This window comes from Triticum aestivum, chromosome 7B (genome assembly GCF_018294505.1).
Source record: "Triticum aestivum cultivar Chinese Spring chromosome 7B, IWGSC CS RefSeq v2.1, whole genome shotgun sequence".
Classification (NCBI taxonomy): Eukaryota; Viridiplantae; Streptophyta; class Magnoliopsida; order Poales; family Poaceae; genus Triticum; species Triticum aestivum.
Genome location: NC_057813.1, coordinates 610,303,129 through 610,319,995, shown reverse-complemented (window position 1 = coordinate 610,319,995; position 16,867 = coordinate 610,303,129). Strand labels below are relative to the sequence as shown.

Sequence of the window (16,867 nt, the reverse complement as noted above, 5' to 3'; positions counted from 1 at the left end):
CGCGGCTCATTTGCCCTTATCTTTGCGGTCCACTAGCGTCAGAAAAGAAAGTTGAAAAAAAGACAACAAAAAGAAAAACTCGTGTGGGAAAATTTATGTCCCACAAAAACAACATGCAGTGCACTTGTCGGTCTGATGAAGTGCAGTTTTTAGTCTGAAAGCAGTGCAGTTTTCTGTCTGATGCAGTACACACGACGATTTTGGGTCGCGAAAAAACAGAGTCTCTGCATTTCGTTAAAAATCAAAATTTCTCTTAAACCGTAAGGATTCAGAGAGAGTGTTCTACATGAAAAAGTTGTGTCTCATCAATATCTATCTAACGGCGTATAATTTGAATCATTTCAAGAAGCGGTTTGTGAAAATTTAACGAAAACCGGCCGCTGCCTCTCGTCGTCAGCCGCACGATTTTCAAAATTAACTAAAAACCGTAAGGAATCCCAAAAACATTTCAATATATGAAAGTTGCGCCTCGTCATTAGCTTTCCAACGGCGTATCATACGCTTCACTTCGACAGCCAGTTCAAAAACTGAAGCAAAAACAGTACCAAAAATTATAAAAAAATCGAAAAAAACACAATTCCATGATTTACTAAATTTAAAACTGCTCTTAAACCGTTATGAATTAGAGAAAATAATAGGTATGAAAAAGATGCGCCTCGACGATATGTTTCCAATGGTGTATCATTTGCTTCATTCTGACAAGTGGTTTAGAAAAACACGCGAAAAAACGCTCGTTGCCACTCGTCGTGCATCGCACCGTTTTTTAAACTGCTCATAAATCATGAGAATCTCAAAAAATGTTCAACATGGCGAATTTGCACATAATCCATAGCTTCTCAACGGTATATTACACGCGTCGTTCCGATAAACGGTTAAAAACTAGAGCAAAAAAGGTACCCAAAAAACACCGCGTGCAGTTTTATTCGACATGAAGTTCACTAGTCTCTGTATTGCAGTATCTTTGCTACTGATAGTGTAGTGCTCTCGCGTTGAGCGTGCAGTGCGGAAGTGTTATCATGGAATTTTGATTTGAAGATTTGAACCTTTATCCTTGAGGTCCTTTGCGTTCTAGGGATTGCTGATACAAAATAACCAGATATCGTGGGGTGTGTATGCCTTTCTTGTGGTTTGAGTTTCTAGGCTTCATACCTCGTTTTGCGGGCCGGAAACAAGGCACTAGGAGATTCCTCCTCCAAGTAAACTTATTTAAGATCTTGATAAATATGGTGCCTTATGATGTACTATAAGGCAACATTTTTGTTGTTGTTCTGTGAGCAGTGTGGCTCCAAATGGTCGTGGCGTGTGCGGCCATGGGTCCGGCTGCTCTTTGGGTCGCTACCCTCTGTCTTCCATGTTGTGCGGTGAGGCCGATGGGGTCGCTTTGCCGGGAGCATGCTGATAACGTGTTAAAGTAAAACGAGAGAGAAAGAGAGAGAGAATAGTTTTGTGTATTGATGATGACATGTTACATATTTATAGCCCCCGAAGGGACGCGACTGGTACAAGAGTTGCACCGGTTGCCTAAAGTAACCGCTTGATGGTTTGGAACTTGGAAGTGGAGATATAACCCTTAATTAACATATGCTAATTAATCCTAACACCTCCTTTGGCCATAATGAAGCTCCACCCTTAGCTAGTAGGGAAAACCAGCAGGTTATTTAGGTATCCTGGTCAGAGAATTATTAATCGAAGCAATGAGTGTTTTGCTAAAAGAAGCACCACCAACTGTTTTGCATTTCGGGTCAGGACAATGCTGCAAAACGAAGGAACTTTGACAGATCAGAGACAAAAAAGATCTACGCGCAAGTGTGCGTGTATCTAACTATCTAACCAGATGTTTCTTGGACCTCACACCTCAAGCCTGGACATTCTTTCTGGAAAGAGTTGGAGCGGGAGGCCTACATGTTCCTCTTGAAATGCCCCTTTTCTCTTTTTCTCCTCTGCTGAAATCTGAAAAGATCAGGAGGCAAGCACTAATTTTTGCAGATAGGGACATCTAGTACATTGAGACCGCAGCTTTTGTGGCTAATCTCAGTACAGTAGGAAGATGGTCCACCATTATGGAAATTTGGGAAACCCCGCACAAAGTTCGGTGACCCTCGAATTAGGACAAGCTGGACGCGGATTTGGTAAACATGGTTTCATGTGCACCCCTTATGAATATTAAATAGTATATTCAAAAAATTTAAAAAAATCAAACAAATCTAAATTTATTTTTGTACTCCCTCTGTACCGTAATATATGTTGCTAGAGTAGCTGGGCTACTCCAGCTACATATATTACGGTACAGAGGGAGTAATATACATATTCAATCGGTAATACTCGAATATAAAGTTTCATGAAGAAATCGTATCTGTGCTAAACTAGTAAAAATGACAAAATCGAAGCTATATTAAAAAATACTATTTGATGAATAGTATGGTCATAATTATATTTTCTTCACTAAGAATATCATGAGTGTCAATACATCATGAAACTCCGCACATGAGTAGAATGGTCGACTAAGTTTCATACTGCAAAATTTCAGAATTTTAAAAATTCTCCAATATTTTTTATTAATTTCTATTCATGTGAGTGCGCGTGAAACCATGTCCACCTTTGTATTTTCGAAGTTTGAACCATAATGTTTTCGATAAACGATGCAAATATTGGTTGGATTGGACTTTAGTGAAGCGAAACAAGAAAAAAGATCGGACATTCGACAGAATTGGCTGCTGAAATCATGATTGATAATGAATAGATGGAAAGGTTTTTCACACACACACACAAAAAATCATCTCGGTACATTTCAGCGATGGCCGATATAACTGACAAGAACCGACATGGTGGGCCCCGCTCTGTGGTACGTAGTACCCTGTAGCGGCGTACGTGTACATCACATGTACGTGCATCTGGCGTACGAAATGGACCATTATTCACTCACGCTCCGTGTGGTACAAAAGCGATCGACGGCGTACTGAGCCACGTCGACTCGTATCCGTTTGGCTGGCCAGGAGAGGACCAGGCAAATACTGTACACATACACGCCATCATCGTCGATCACCACCTGATGTGCTACGACTACTGCATTTTTACGGTTATTAGAGCAACTCTAGCAGACTCCGCATAACGCGCGAACCCGCATAATTCCGGCGAGTATACGGGCTCGGTCTAATTTTTTAGCCAGAGCAGAGTCCGTATACTCGTCCGGCCCGTAATTTTTTTTGCCGCAGCCCGCAAACGTTACCTCCGCAGCAGTATAACTGCGGGTTTGCGGGGCAGTTGCGGGTCGAAACCTTATCCCCCCACCGCCGCATTTCTCCCCGATTCCCCACCGTGCCGCTCGATTTCTCGTCGCCGGCAAGCCTACGAAAGCCATGGACGGCTCTGGGGATGAGGCGGAGCGTCGGCGCCGCGCCAAATCTGACGCCGCGCACAAGCGGGGGGCGCGTCGGTGGCTGAACCGTGGTAGCCGGCCGTCGTCGGCGTTCGACCACCGCGAGCTTGAGGACTTCGACCGCGAGCTCGCCCGCCACCGCCACGCCTCCTCCGGCAACTGATCCGCGGGGAGCTCATCTGCAGGCGCATCGCGGCTCATTTCGGTGAAGAGCGAGCTGGAGGAGGAGCTCTCGCCTTGCGCCATGCCCGATGCGCCACCGCGCCGAGGCGTCATTCCGGTGAAGAACTATCTATGGAAGCGAGCTTCGACGAGTCTTTGCTTAAATTTCTCGCGCGAAACAAGCTTTTTAAAATTTTACGGGTTTAGAGATGCTCTTACTCGTACTGTCGTACAGTCACCGATGGTTCCCAACCAGAACTAGTTATGTTTGATGTTACTGTTGCTGCTACTAGCCTGGCCTACAACTGGTCACTGATAGTTCAGGTCCCATGCAACTAGTACTAATTTAAGCTGTAAGGAATAAAATAGTACTACTAATTCGTGTCATGTTCGAGCTTAAAGTAGAACGTGCTACAGCGCGGCATTGCATTCCGATCATTGAGCTTATGGAGAAAACAACCTAGATTATTACTCGACCTATAATAATTATTAAATAAATTGAAAGAAACTCAATAATAAATAATGTGGCTGTAGTTCAGTGGTTAGAATTCCATGTTGTGGCCATGGAGACCTGGGCTCGAATCCCAGCAGCCACACATTAGTTTTTTTTCGGTCAGCCCTTGAAAAAAAAAACCAACATCTAGTACATTGAGACCGCAGCTTTTGTGGCTAATTTCGTAGTAGTAAGGAGTGGGCCTACAATTTTGGAAATTTGGCTAGCCCCAAGACATCCGAAAGTTGCTTTTGGAGCTCGGTTTTCATGGAGGTCGGTTTTTGAAAAATTGAAAATTCCAAAATTTTCATATTTCTACATTTCAAAAACTTCTGAAAAAAATATAGACATATATGAAGGCATACCACACATGTGTGTGTAAATTTTCAGGACGAAATACGTTGAAACGAGGGTTGTGCAAAAAAAAACAAATATACGCTTCTTAACACATGATACTATTCATCCCAAAAGTCCATGCATTTTTTTGTGCATAGATCGCATCTCAAGGTAATTCCAAAAAATATGAATTTTATTTTTTATTTAAAAAACGGCCTCCATGTAGGCCGAGCTCCAAAATGCCGTTCTCCAAGACAATCCTCTTTCCCAGCAAAAAAAGTCAGTGACCATCGAATGAGACCAGTTTCAACCATAATCTTCTCCATAAACGATGCAAATATTGGTTGGATTGGACTTTAGTCGAGCGACACAAGAAAAAGATCGGACATTCGACAGAACTGGTTACCGTAATCTCGGTAAATTTCAGCGGCGGTCGAGAACTGACAAGAACCGACATGGTGGGCCCCGCTCTGTGGTACGTAGTACCCTGTAGCGGCGTACGTGTACATCACATGTACGTACATCTACCCCCATGCTAAAAGAAAATGTACGCACATCTAGGCTCTAGCGTAGGAAATGGACCATTATTCACAAAAGCGAGTGACGGCGTACTGAGCCACGTCCACTCGTATCCCTTTGGCTGGCCAGGACCAGACAAATACAGTACACGTACACGCCGTCATCGTCGATCATCATCTGATGTGCTACTGCTACGTTTTTACGGTTATTAACTGGTCACTGATAGTTCAGGTCCCATGCAACTAGTACTAATTTTAGCTGTAAGAAATAAAACAGTACTGCTAACTTGTGTCATGTTCGAGCGTAAAGTAGAAGCTGCTTGCGGCATTGCATACCGATCATTTGAGCTTATGGAGAAAACAACCTAGATTATTACTCGACCTATGATAATTATTAAATAAATTGAAATAAATTCAATAATGAATAATGTGGCTGTAGTTCAGTGGTTAGAATTCCACGTTGTGGCCGTGGAGACCTGGGCTCGAATCCCAGCAGCCACACATTACTTTTTTTTGGTCGGCCCTTGAAATAAAATCCAACGTAGATTAGTACTACTCGCCCATAATAATTAGAAAATAATTTGACGGAAATTCAATAGTAAAAAACAATGTGGGTGTAGTTCAGTGGTTAGAATTCCATGTTGTGGGCGTGGAGATCTGGGCTCGAATCCCAGCAGCCACACGTTGCTTTTTTTTTTGGCGGCCCTTGAAAAAAATTCCAATAACAGATAAATAAAACATGGGTGTTCAGAAAAAACGTGGAAGGAAAAAAAAGCGGATGCATTTTGTATAGTACTACACCAAATTCACACGAGCTTTTACATTTACTAGTAAGCGTGCACGTGTAACGCACGTAAGTTTAGAATTTTCTTCAATATTTTGATTATCTGAATCAAATTTTTGTTCATAATATTTATCATAATAACATGTTATGATTTAACAGTAATTGGTCTACAATGAAATTATATAATAATCCAAACTCTAATTTCGGCGAACAACCTTTGCTAGCTAAATGTGTCCATGCCATCCAATCCCCATCTTGCAACTGTGACCCCGATGGTTTGAATTTTTGAACATGGTTGTATCTTTCCTGCCGCACACAACACTCTACTTCCCGTCGATGGTTTGAATTTTTTAACATGGTTGTATCTTTGCTGCCGCATGCAACGCTCTACCTCCCGCATCACGCCAAATCTTGTTTTTGGGCATCACCAACGCCTTACCTCCCGTGCCATGCCAAATTTTCTTTTCAGGCATCACCAACGCTCTACGCCCTGCGTCAATGCCAAATTTTCTTTTTGGGATTATCACCGGGGGATTTTGTCCACCTAAATATAATCAAACACCATGGAGGCAAGCTCAAATTGTTGTTAGCTTAGGTCATCTCAACAACACCTAGAACAACAACCAGTCAACCAACCAAGCTAGAACAAAGAGGGCATACCAAAGCATCTACTTTTTATCAACATGGGATAGAATGTTCAAAACAATGCCATCATAATCAACATGTGCAAAACATAGCAAAAATAAGGAGATTCCATTCTTTTATGCGAGGCAATGAGCAACTTCAGCAGCCAGTGTCCTATCACCTAGCATGAAGACTGGGAACTTTGTCGTTCCAAGATATCCTTCAATATTTCACAAAACTTCAGGAAATCACAAGTACAAATACTTCGACAGCATGAAAATGAAAAAAAATGAAATATTTGAACAAAAGAAAGTCACTGTATAGCAGATCTCAACCCAACTTACATGGCATCTTGTTAACCTAAATATTTCATAATCCGAAGAAGAAATTAAGGTGCGTGACGAAACATCAGCAATATAAACTCGCATCGATTTTTTCTCTGAGAAAATAGATTTCTGGACACCGGAGATCAAGATTCCATCCCATGATTTCATAACAATCAACATGTACATGGCTCTCTGATTATATTGTAGCCACTACCATGGATGTAGTTCTCCTCATATGGCTCGAAAGAAACATGATGCCCTGGGTTTCTGAACCTTGACCCACGCCACCCATCTATTTGTGACAATTTATGCCCAAATTTATATCTGAAATGTATGCCTAGATCTTTAACACACGAGCAATAGAAAAACTAAAAACATAAATCGCCTAACCTTCTTTTCATATGACTCATGATACAACAAGAAATATGATTTTACGATGTTTCGTCATGCTTACATGAACCAGAGCTACCAGGCACCAATATTCCACCATTTGACAATAACTGTAACAATGAAGAAAGGCTACCAGACCACATCTTTTACTACATAATGGAACACTAATGTGCAAACAAAGGCCAATATTGCTCCAATGAAGCATTCATATCATCAAGTAAGAACGGTTGCATGTTTATCACCTTCTCCAAACCAATGAAATTGATGTTGTAACATATTGTGCATGCTAAGAAAGAAATTGATGAGGACAATATTACATTTCTTCTTACAGCAGCATACATGCACCATATAAGAGGTCTAAATCTTGATGATAGGTTCATGCATAAAGGAAGCGAATTTGAAAAACATATCAGAATCTTACGAAATGATCTTAACTCCATGCAAAGTTGCTTAGTAGGAAAAATAGCAGTGAAGGATCAAGGTGGACAACAAATAACATTAATATAATACTCCTTCAAGGTAAATAATAAAAAATGAAATCATAGTGGGTACAAGTATTTTGAATAGTGAAGAGAAGTACGATATACGTGCAATGCACATTTCCAAAATTCATATATATGAATATATGTAAATATAAGTTTTGCTAATGTCATAGTTTGCCATGCTTCACTAACATCTTATCATGTCAAATCATTGGTGGACATCCCCTTTGTGCTGCAATTTTTAATTTTGTTTAACTTCCTATCTCCACTTACATCATGGATAACATACAACAAAATTTAAATGAAATTCAATAAACTTCTATCAGATGATATGACTGTGAAGATCAGTGCAGGTTATGTCATTGAGCATCATCTACTTACCCTTCAAAGTGTGACCGTAATCCAAACTACAATACATGAATTACCATATAGCTACCTTATGGGGCATATATGCCATATCCTCATATCTTCTTGTTTGGCAGAGTTCACCACTTGCATAGTCTTGAATGGAGAAGATTGAACATGCTCTCGTACAACTGGGCAATGGTGTGGAACTCCATAAGCGATGGCGACGGTGCCGGATACAGTTGTCCGTCCAGCATGATGGAGAAGCTTCAAGAACTAATTTTTTTATTCCTCGCCCAGGATCTGTAATGAACATGTTAGTACACAAATTAATTTACCAACATAGTGCACAAAACAGACAATCGAATTCTAAATGTGGCCTCACATGCTAATAATTCTACATACATGTATGTTGTTCAATCCATCTATGCTATACAATCCTATTGTACACACAGGGAGTGAAGCGTGTATGGAATTAAACAAGCTAGTTGTAGACATGCTAATAGCATCAGTTTTGTGTTAACCACATAGTACTGCACTGCCATGTACAAAATCAGGAGAGGAAGGTACTTTCTCTACTTGCACGGGAGAATCTTGAGACAGACTCTACGCTACCTGGACGGAGAATCTTGTGGCGGAGATTGGGAGGAGGTAGCAGAGGTGTTCTCGACAGCGGCGTGCAGTGGGCGGGGAACAAAATCAAGCAAGATATTCAGCGTGTCTTCCTCACGGACAGTCTCAAGGTACTTCTTCTGAAACCACAGAAAATGGATTAAGTAACTACGTGCTACAAGTTTAAAAAAAAGAATCTGATATGTAGTCGAAATTTATCTGTTCACCACAGAAAATGAGGAGCTTCACTTCTTCCTCGAGTTCTCTTATATGCGCGTGATAGTAGAAACAAAGGCCAGAAATCACCTCACATGAAGAAAAATCAGAACAATTAAATTGGTAACCAATCTGCTGTGGAAGTGCTACTCACTTGGGCTTTCTCCCAGCTCGCGGTTGGTGCTCCCGATCAAAGCTGGAACCAAAATCAAACAAAGGAGAGACTTGGTGTAACCTGCAACGAATGACTCCAAGTCTTTAGACAATACGTACAAACCAGAAAACCAAAACGTGCAAATCCCCAAATCCCACGACTTGCTTTACTGAGAGGAGCTTGCCGGTGTCCAAATTTATCTCGAGGTAGACCTTCCAAAACATACAGGAGCCGGTTATCTCGCCCTTTCGTCATCAGATCGACAGGATCTCTCCTGCTCGTCCGCTCCCGTTGATGGTGTCAGCGGCAGCAGGCGGCATGGCGGCGAGGGGCTCTTGCAGATGAGCCCGAGCAGTCCCATCCCCCTTGCGGAGGCGCGAGATGATCCGGACGCCGATCCCGCCAAGGGGCCCGACAGAGTGCTCCGTTGCGGCGCCGCTAAAGCAGAAGTTGACAAATCGCCGGAGTCGAATAAATCGTGGGGCGCGAGCCCGCTGCTATTCGAGGAAGGAGATGGACCCGCCGCCGCCGACGCAGGCCGAGCCCGCTGCATCCACCGCCGCCGCCGCCGCCACGGCCCGCGTCCGCTGAATCCGCCACCGCCGCCGCTCGAGAGGGACACTCGCGTCGGTGACACAGGCCGAGCCCGCTGCATCCCGCGCCGCCGACGCTGCTCGAGGCAGGAGAGTGACCCCGGCGCCGCCGACGCGAGCCGAGCTTCGCCCGGCGGCGTCCTGTAGTGAGGAGAGGGAGGGGAGGTGGAGAACCAGCGGCGCGGAATCGGCCTGTGTGTTGCAGTAGGGGCGAGCGGGGATCTGGGGATGGAGCAGACGTCTGCTTGGGCAGAACATTTGATCTCAATCGTTGATTTGCATCACGGACTATTGATGTAATATGGACTGTACGATGTGTTTAAGTTAATCTGATCGGAGGGTTCTGACAGTCTTGTATACAATTTGTTGTGTGGCTTTAGGGGAGTTTATGTTTGCTCTTTTAATAGTAGTATAGATTACGAGCAAGATAAAGCACTCTGGCAACAGCTTCGCGTGAGACGCGCACGAACTGCAGCCACCAAAGTGACACTTGTTCAGTTCGTTGTGCCAGATGCGCTTCCTAGCAGCCACACGTTGCTTTTTTTTTGTCGGCCCTTGAAAAAAATTCCAATAACAGATAAATAAAACATGGGTGTTCAGAAAAAACGTGGAAGGAAAAAAAGCGGATGCATTTTGTATAGTACTACACCAAATTCACACGAGCTTTTACATTTATTACGAGCAAGATAAAGCACTCTGGCAACAGCTTCGCGTGAGACGCGCACGAACTGCAGCCACCAAAGTGACACTTGTTCAGTTCGTTGTGCCAGATGCGCTTCCTATTCACAATCAATCACATGCAACGGAGAAGGATGATGGATCCGTTGGCACTTGGTACGACAAAAAGGGAACGAACAAGAGAGGCAGCCTTGCTCGCTCGCCCAAGGCCCCGAGCATGATAACATGCTGTGCCACATAACAATTTTGTGTTGACGGAGGAAATCACGCACAGAGAAGTAAGAAATATTTGGCATATTCTTACAAAGACCAAAAGCAAATTCCAACAAAAAATGGTTCAAAGAATATGAGCTCGTCGGAAACCCCTGCGCAACAGGGTCACCGCCTATGGTTGGAAATATGCCCTAAAGGCAATAATAAAAGGATTATTATTATATTTCTTTGTTCATGATAGTTGTCTTTTATTCATGCTATAATTGTATTATCCGGAAATCGTAATACACGTGTGAATACTTAGACCAAAACATGTCCCTAGTGAGCCTCTAGTTGACTAGCTCGTTGATCAACAGATAATCATGGTTTCCTGACTATGGATATTGAATGTCGTTGATAACGGGATCACATCATTAGGAGAATGATGTGATGGACAAGACCCAATCCTAAGCATAGCACAAGATCGTGTAGTTCGTTTTGCTAGAGCTTTTCCTATGTCAAGTATCTCTTCCTTAGACCATGAGATCGTGTAACTCCCGGATACCGTAGGGGTGCTTTGGGTGTACCAAACGTCATAACGTAACTGGGTGACTATAAAGGTGCACTACAGGTATCTCCGAAAGTGTCTATTGGGTTGACACGGATCGAGACTGGGATTTGTCACTCCGTATAACGGAGAGGTATCACTGGGCCCACTTGGTAGTGCATCATCATAATGAGCTCAAAGTGACCAAGTGTCTGGTCACGGGATCATGCATTACGGTACGAGTAAAGTGACTTGCCGGCAACGAGATTGAACGAGGTATTGGGATACCGACGATCGAATCTCGGGCAAATAACATACCGTCTGACAAAGGGAATAGTATACGGGGTTGCTTGAATCCTCGACATCGTGGTTCATCCGATGAGATCATCGAGCAGTATGTGGGAGCCAACATCGGTATCCAGATCCCGTTGTTGGTTATTGACCGGAGAGCCGTCTCGGTCATGTCTGCATGTCTCCTGAACCCGTAGGGTCTACACACTTAAGGTTCGGTGATGCTAGGGTTGTATGAATATGAGTATGCAGCAAACCGAATGTTGTTCGGAGTCCCGGATGAGATCCCAGACGTCACGAGGAGTTCCGGAATGGTCCGAAGGTAAAGAATTATATATAGGAAGTGTTGTTTCGGCCATCGGGAAAGTTTCGGGGTCACTCGGTATTGTACCGGGACCACCAGAAGGATCCCGGGGGTCCACCGGGTGGGGCCACCTATCCCGGAGGGCCTCGTGGGCTGAAGTGGGAGGGGAACTAGCCCCTAGTGGGCTGGTGCGCCCCCCCTTGGCCCCCCCTGCGCCTAGGGTTGGAAACCCTAGGGTGGGGGGCGCAACACTTGCCTTGGGGGGCACTCCACCCTCCTGGCCGCCGCCCCCTTGGGAGATTCCCATCTCCAGGGCCGCCCCCCCAGGGGGCCTATATAAAGGAGGAGGAAGGGAGGGCATCCACACCCTGAGTCTTGGCGCCTCCCTCCCCCTGCTACACCTCTTCCTCCTCCCGTAGTTGCTTGGCGAAGCCCTGCGGGAGCCCTGCTGCATCCACCACCACGCCATTGTGCTGCTGGATCTTCATCAACCTCTCATTCCCCCTTGCTGGATCAAGACGGAGGAGACGTCACGCTGACCGTACGTGTGTTGAACGCGGAGGTGCCGTCCGTTCGGCGCTAGGATCTCCGGTGATAGGATCACGACGAGAACGACTACCTCAACCCCGTTCTCTTGAACGCTTCCGCACGCGATCTACAAGGGTATGTAGATGCATCTCTCTCTATCGTTGCTAGATGAACTCATAGATGGATCTTGGTGAACGTAGGAAAATTTTATTTTATGCAACGTTCCCCAACAGTGGCATCATGAGCTAGGTCTATGCGTAGTTCTCTATTGCACGAGTGGAACACAAATCTGTTGTGGGCGTAGATCTTGTCAACTTGTTTGCCACTACTAGTATTTTCTTGCTTCAACGGTATTGTGGGATGAAGCGGCCTGAACCGACCTTACATGTACGCTTACGTGAGACAGGTTCCACCGACTGACTTGCACTAGTTGCATAAGGTGCCTAGCGGGTGTCTGTCTCTCCTACTTTAGTTGGAGCAGATTCGATGAAAAGGGTCCTTATGAAGGGTAATAGAAGTTGACAAAATCACGTTGTGGTTATTCGTAGGTAAGAAAACGTTCTTACTAGAACCCAATTGCAGCCACGTAAAAGATGCAACAACAATTAGAGGACGTCTAACTTGTTTTTGCAGCAATTGTCATGTGATGTGATATGGCCAGAAGTTGTGATGAATGATGAATGATATATTGTGACGTATGAGATCATGTTCTTGTAATAGGAATCACCACTTGCATGTCGATGAGTATGACAACCGGCAGGAGCCATAGGAGTTGTCTTAATTATTGTATGACCTGCGTGTCAATGATTAACGCCATGTAATTACTTTACTTTATTGCTAAACCGTTAGCTATAGTAGTAGAAGTAATAGTTGGCGAGCAACTTCATGGAGGCACGATGATGGAGATCATGATGATGGAGATCATGGTGTCATGTCGGTGACGAAGATGATCATGGAGCCCCGAAGATGGAGATCGAAGGAGCTATATGATATTGGCCATATCATGTCACTACTTTATATAATTGCATGTGATGTTTATTATGTTTTATGCATCTTGTTTACTTAGAACGGCGGTAGTAAATAAGATGATCCCTTATAATAATTTCAAGAAAGTGTCCCCCCTAACTGTGCACCGTTGCTAAAGTTTGTCGTTTCGAAGCACCACGTGATGATCGGGTGTGATAGATCCTTACGTTCACATACAACGGGTGTAAGACAGTTTTACACATGCAAAACACTTAGGGTTAACTTGACGAGCCTAGCATGTACAGACATGGCCTCGGAACACAAGAGACCGAAAGGTCAAACATGAGTCATATGGAAGATACGGTCAACATGGAGATGTTCACCGATGATGACTAGTCCGTCTCATGTGATGATCGGACACGGCCTAGTCGACTCGGATCGTGTAACACTTAGATGATTAGAGGGATGTCAAATCTGAGTGGGAGTTCATTAAATAATTTGATTAGATGAACTTAATTATCATGAACTTAGTCTAAAATCTTTGCAAAATATGTCTTGTAGATCAAATGGCCAACCCTCATGTCAACATGAACTTCAACGCGTTCCTAGAGAAAACCAAGATGAAAGATGATGGCAGCAACTATTCGGACTGGGTCCGGAACCTGAGGATCATCCTCATAGCAGCCAAGAAAGCATATGTCCTAGAAGGACTGCTAGGTGAAGCACCCATCCCAGAGAACCAAGACGTTATGAACGCTTGGCAGTCACGTGCTGATGATTACTCCCTCGTTCAGTGCGGCATACTTTACAGCTTAGAACCGGGGCTCCAAAAGTGTTTTGAGCAACACGGAGCATATGAGATGTTCGAGGAGCTAAAAATGGTTTTTCAAGCTCATGCCCGGGTCGAGAGATATGAAGTCTCCGACAAGTTCTATAATTGTAAGATGGAGGAAAACAGTTCTGTCAGTGAGCACATACTCAAAATGTCTGGGTTACACAACCGCCTGTCCCAGCTGGACATTAACCTCCCGAACGAGGCGGTCATTGACAGAATCCTTCAGCCACTCCCACCGAGCTACAAGAGCTTTGTGATGAACTACAATATGCAGGGGATGGTAAAGACCATTCCTGAAGTATTTTCAATGCTGAAGTCAGCAGAGGTTGAAATCAAGAAAGAACATCAAGTGTTGATGGTCAATAAGACCACTAAGTTCAAGAAGGACAAGGGTAAGAAGAACTTTAAGAAGGACGGCAAAGATGTTGCCGCGCCCGGTAAGCCAGTTGCCGGGAAGAAGTAAAAGAATGGACCCAAGCCTGAGATTGAGCGCTTTTATTGCAAAGGGAAGGGTCACTGGAAGCGGAACTGCCCCAAATACTTAGCGGCCAAGAAGGCCGGCAACACTAAAGGTATATGTGATATACATGTAATTGATGTGTACCTTACCAGTACTCGTAGTAACTCCTGGGTATTTGATACCGGTGTCGTTGCTCATATTTGTAACTCACAGCAGGAGCTGCGGAATAAGCGGAGACTGGCGAAGGACGAGGTGACGATGCGCGTCGGGAATGGTTCCAAGGTCGATGTGATCGCCATCGGCACGCTACCTCTACATTTACCTACGGGATTAGTTTTAAACCTCAATAATTGTTATTTAGTGCCAAGTTTGAGCATGAACATTGTATCTGGATCTCGTTTAATACGAGATGGCTACTCATTTAAATCCAAGAATAATGGTTGTTCTATTTATATGAGAGATATGTTTTATGGTCATGCCCCGATGGTCAATGGTTTATTCTTAATGAATCTCGAGCGTAATGTTACACATATTCATAGTGTGAATACCAAAAGATGTAAAGTTGATAACAATAGTCCCACATACTTGTAGCACTGCCGCCTTGGTCACATTGGTGTCAAGCGCATGAAGAAGCTCCATGCTGATGGACTTTTAGAGTCTCTCGATTATGAATCATTTGACACATGCGAACCATGCCTCATGGGCAAAATGACCAAGACTCCGTTCTCCGGAATAATGGAGCGAGAAACCAACTTATTGGAAATCATACATACCGATGTGTGCGGTCCAATGAGCGTTGAGGCTCGCGGAGGATATCGTTATGTTCTCACTCTCACTGATGACTTGAGTAGATATGGGTATGTCTACTTGATGAAACACAAGTCTGAGACCTTTGAAAAGTTCAAGGAATTTCAGAATGAGGTAGAGAATCAACGTGAACGAAAGATAAAATTCTTACGATCAGATCATGGAGGAGAATATTTAAGTCATGAATTTGGTACACACTTAAGAAAATGTGGAATCGTTTCACAACTCACGCCGCCTGGAACACCTCAGCATAACGGTGTGTCCGAACGTCGTAATCGCACTCTATTGGATATGGTGCGATCTATGATGTCTCTTACCGATTTACCGCTATCATTTTGGGGATACACTCTAGAGACAGCTACATTCACTTTAAATAGGGCACCGTCTAAATCCGTTGAGAAGACACCGTATGAATTATGGTTTGGGAAGAAACCTAAGCTGTCGTTTCTAAAAGTTTGGGGATGCGATGCTTATGTCAAGAAACTTCAACCTGAAAAGCTCGAACCCAAGTCGGAAAAATGCGTCTTCATAGGATACCCTAAGGAAACCATTGGGTATACCTTCTACCTTAGATCCGAAGGCAAGATCATTATTGCCAAGAACGGATCCTTTCTAGAAAAAGAATTTCTCTCGGAAGGAGTAAGTGGGAGGAAAGTAGAACTCGATGCAGTACTACCTCTTGTACCGGAAAGTAGTGCAGCTCAGGAAAATGTTCCTGCTGTGCCTACACCGACTGGAGAGAAAATTAATGATGATGATCAAGGTACTTAGGATCAAGTTGCTACTGAACTTCGTAGGTCCACAAGGACATGTTCCACACTAGAGTGGTATAGCAACCCTGTCCTGGAAATCATGTTGTTAGACAACGGTGAACCTTCGAACTATGAAGAAGCGATGGCGGGCCCAGATTCCAACAAATGGCTAGAAGCCATGCAATCCGAGATAGAATCCATGTATGAAAACAAAGTATGGACTTTGACTGACTTGCCCGATGACTGGCGAGCGATAGAAAACAAATGGATCTTTAAGAAGAAGACGGACGCGGATGGTAATGTCACCATCTATAAAGCTCGACTTGTCGCTAAGGGTTATCGGCAAGTTCAAGGAGTTGACTACAATGAGACTTTCTCTCCCGTAGCGAAGCTTAAGTCCGTCCGAATCATGTTAGCAATTGCCGCATACTATGATTATGAGATATGGCAGATGGACGTCAAAACGGCATTCCTTAATGGTTATCTTAAGGAAGAGCTGTATATGATGCAGCCGGAAGGTTTTGTCGATCCTAAGAATGCTAACAAGGTGTGCAAGCTCCAGCGATCCATTTATGGGCTGGTGCAAGCATCTCAGAGTTGGAACATTCGCTTTGATGAGATGATCAAAGCGTTTGGGTTTATGCAGACTTATGGAGAAGCCTACGTTTACAAGAAAGTGAGTGGGCTCTGTAGCATTTCTCATATTATATGTAGATGACATACTTTTGATGGGAAATGATATAGAATTCTTGGACAGCATTAAGGCCTACTTGAATAAGTGTTTTTCAATGAAGGACCTTGGAGAAGCTGCTTACATATTAGGCATCAAGATCTATAGGGATAGATCGAGACGCCTCATAGGTCTTTCACAAAGCACATACCTTGATAAGATTTTGAAGAAGTTCAAAATGGATCAGTCCAAGAAAGGGTTCTTGCCTGTATTGCAAGGTGTGAGATTGAGCTCGACTCAATGCCCGACCATGCAAAAGATAAATAAGAGATGAGTGTCATCCCCTATGCCTCAGCCATAGGATATATTATGTATGTCATGCTGTGTACCAGACCTGATGTAAACCTTGCCGTAAGTTTGGTAGGA

At 43.9% G+C, this 16,867-nt stretch overlaps 1 long non-coding RNA gene and 2 other non-coding genes across 3 annotated transcripts; 2 read left to right on the top strand and 1 right to left on the bottom strand.

Annotated features, from left to right (window-relative positions):
- Positions 1-4,062: 4,062 nt before the first annotated feature.
- Positions 4,063-4,134, top strand: TRNAH-GUG (transfer RNA histidin (anticodon GUG)). The gene has a single exon. It is a non-coding gene; the product is annotated as a tRNA-His (tRNA).
- Positions 4,135-5,314: 1,180 nt separating this feature from the next.
- On the top strand, positions 5,315-5,386 carry TRNAH-GUG (transfer RNA histidin (anticodon GUG)). Its single transcript has one exon. It is a non-coding gene; the product is annotated as a tRNA-His (tRNA).
- A 1,645-nt stretch (positions 5,387-7,031) lies between these two features.
- On the bottom strand, positions 7,032-9,698 carry LOC123157173 (uncharacterized). Its single transcript, XR_006478793.1, has 3 exons — positions 8,676-9,698; positions 8,452-8,588; positions 7,032-8,139 (listed from the first exon to the last, which is right to left on the bottom strand). It is a non-coding gene; the product is annotated as an uncharacterized lncRNA (long non-coding RNA).
- Between the last annotated feature and the right edge of the window lie 7,169 nt (positions 9,699-16,867).